The following is a 3,696-nucleotide window of genomic DNA, read 5'->3' on the forward strand; positions in this document are numbered from 1 at the left end:
TAGGTAAGTCACTTGACATGTCTGCAAAACCCCTTTAGGATTGGATTTGATCTGGGTCTTCAATTCCCTGTTTTGGATTTGCTGTCAGCATTGGTCGACTGATTGGTCGACTGGACCAGTCGACCAATCCACTCGACCAATGAGTGCTGTCTTTGGCAATTAGGTTTTTCTTGCTCTATTTAAGTCCAATCTCGAGTCTACTTCGTATTTTCTGCCTCCAAACTCTTTGGAACGAACCAAAGACCTCTGCAAGTCATCTCCCTTGCATCCTTGGTGATTTTCTTGACGGATCTTCGTCGAAACTCTTCCTTTTCATCAAAAGGTATGTCTACACTCTCTTCTTCTCCTCTATCTCTTATTTTCTTTCCTTTTTGAGTTGAGACAGTAGAGGAGATGCTGCATTCTCTGTTGCAAACATCTCTGGACTTGGCTCTCATGATCATCCTAAGGATAAGAGGCTAGAACAATGATCTTAACCATGATCATTGCAAGCTTTTGAAGGAATCATGATCAAACCATGATCTAATCTTTGTTAAACTTCTGATTTGAATTCTGATCTCCTTGAATCTTCTATATTGATCATGTTAGTAGTTAATTGCTGTGTTTTCTTTTCATGATCCATGATCTATCAATCTCTAGTTGTTCTCTTCTACCATACTATGTGTTCTTCATGAATCATGGTAGTTACATATATGGTAGGTTTTGTTTCCTTATTTAGATTTATGCTTTTAAGCCTATTTCCTTGAAGATCTAAGTATGTTTTCATGATACCTTTACCTGAAGCAATGATCCATCCTCCTATTGTTCTTGTCTTTGATTTCAATTTCGAATTCTTCAAGATCCATGGTTGATCTAATTATGGTAACTTTTTGTTTCCTAATTTGGATATTGATGGCTTGATTGAATTAGTGTTTTGAGGTCCCCTATATGTTAGAATACTACTGATGTAGTTTACCCCTTGATTAGTACCCTTTTGAACCACCAAATTCGGATTTCATATCTTAAAACTCTGTTTTTTTTAGGTTATCGTCTGCATTGGTCGACTGATTGGTCGACTGGACCAGTCGACCAATCCACTCGACCAATGAGTACAGCAACTCCAGAATTGGTCTGTGTTGGATGTTTTGGTATCTTTTCTGTTAGGGATCTTTCCTAATATGTTGTGTACACTTGTTTAGGACCTTCTTCTCAAGTTTGCCAAGATCTTACTTGATTTCTTAGGATTCCTTTGCGAGTTATAAAAGGTAAGGATGGTTATTTCCTTAATTACATAGATAGCATGAATCTAGTTTCTGTATTTGAATATCATTGATATGTTTCCTAAATTAGATTCTTACAATGATATACTACTGTTGCATAACCTTGATTACAGTAGCATTGCTTAAATTGATTCATGTATGATTTACTTACCAATTATATACAAGTGATTGTAATTACTGATTTCTTTCCATATATGAAGTTACCATATATGTGATCATATGAATTGATGCATGTGTATGCTTAAGTATGGTTTGGAAAGGAGAGGTGTCCTTTTGACACTTCTGTTCTTGGACTACTACGGGAATATTATGGGATGTTTCCGGAGATGCCCTCTGGACACCTTTCTAAACTGTTGGATGACATATTTAGGATTGTCTAGTAGTGTTTGGCTAGGATGTTCTGTTATGTCAGACCCTAATCGGAGGGGTATTGAGACCGAACGGCCCGTGGAAGCAATGGGGATTCATGGGCGCTCAAGACCGGTAACCAACCCGTGAGAGGACAGGAATCACATTGTGGGGGCCATTTATTGGTAGGGTTGCATATGGTTAGACTTGGGCTCACGGGCGCTTAAGACCGGTAACCAACCCGTGAGAGGACGTGAGAGCTTCCCGTTTACCATATGTGGATGATCAATAGGGTTGATGAGTCCGTAGTCAGGGACTATGAGGACTCTAGTGTGAAGGATACCGGAAAGGATCGTCAAGGACGAAGAATGGACGTATCTGGATCTGACTTGATGTAACTAAGTAGAAGACTTGCATTTGGATAGGTTTTACCCTGACATGCACCGATACTTAGACCAATGGTGATGTGAGAGAGTGGTGACTTAACCCCCAGCCATGGAATGTCCCGAGGGATGCCGGACCCATTACCAACTGATGATGAGTGATTGAGACCTTCCTAAAGAAGTACGGTGCTATGACTTAAAGCATGTTTGCCGATAGAGACCAGCATACATAGAGTTAGATTCATTCATTCATTGCTTGTCTCATATCATATTGCATTTATGTTTGTTCTGAAATCCTGCCATTTATGATATTATGGATTTAACTGCCTTACTGAGTTTCTTTGAAACTCATTCCTTTATTGTACAATGTTTGTTAAACATCCTGCAGGTACTGAGTACTATGACGGTTCCTATGAAGAAGCGCAAGGCGAAGAGGCATATCTCCAGGAAGGTGATTGCGGTTACCCCAATTACACTGAAGATTCCGCGAGTGGTTATGCTCCGTACGATGCTTAGTCCGACCATTGAGTGGAAGCGTCCTTGTGCCATTTATGAGATTTACACTTATAAGGATGTTGTCTATAAAGTGGAGAACAATTTAGTTACCCATTGTACTTGCTACTGGGATTAGATTTTGTCTAGTTTATTATCTTTTAGAGCTACTTTTCCGCTGGTTGTAGAGTGGGACTTTTGCCTCACTTTACTTATCTGTTTGACACTCTGATTATATCTAGTATTCTGATTTATTTATGATTCATTCTTTCCTTATTGGATCTATGGTTTATCTTCCGCACTTTTATTATGATTGTTCATGATTATGTTATTGTTTATGTGGGACGTTGATTACTCGATACCTGATCTTCGGGCTGTGGATCACACTCTCGGGTATGCCAGATAGGGTACCGGCTGAGAGGATGTGACAAAGTAAATCCATCCCCCACATTGCAAATGGAATGGGATTGAGAATTGATGTCAGCTGTTCTGTCGGTTGGTTCTGGATTGGAGCATGAATTTGGCACTGATGGCATCTCCTTATATATTCAATTGCTTCAGCTTGCATTCGTGGCCAATAGAATCTTTGCCTCAGAATTTTATAGGCCAAAGCTTTCCCACCTAGATGACTTCCACAGATCCCTTCATGGACCTCCGCCAGAGCATACTGTGCATCAGATAAGGATTATGTAATATTTTCTTTAAAGGCTAGTTAGTAAGAACAATAATTGGATGAGCCTGAAAATAGGCCCTAAGCTTTCTGGCCTCTATTATCAAAGCTAAAGCCTTTTTTTCAAATTCTGGATATCTAGACTCTGCATCTAACAATGTATGACTTACAAAGTAGATAGGATTTTGGACAGTACCTTCTTCCTAGATTAATACTGCACTCACTGCCGCTTTCGAAGAAGATAAATATATCTGCAAGACTTCCCCTGGCTTCGGTCGAGATAGAACTGGCAGACTGGTCAGCCTCCTTTTTAATTCTTCAAACGAACTTTGACAGTCCTCTGACCATCTGAATTCGTTAAGTGCATTTAAATTTTTCAACGCCTTGAAGAATGGTGCACACTTATCCCCTGATTTGGATATGAATCTGCTCAATGCTGCAACTCTTCCTGTTAAACTCTGGATCTCCTTCATATTGCTGGGTGCCGACATATTTAGAATGGCCATGATTTTTTCTGGATTTGCCTCAATACCCCTCTGTGTAA

This window comes from Hakea prostrata, unplaced genomic scaffold (genome assembly GCF_041222555.1).
Source record: "Hakea prostrata isolate BN-2017 unplaced genomic scaffold, UWA_Hpros_2 contig_62, whole genome shotgun sequence".
NCBI lineage: Eukaryota > Viridiplantae > Streptophyta > Magnoliopsida > Proteales > Proteaceae > Hakea > Hakea prostrata.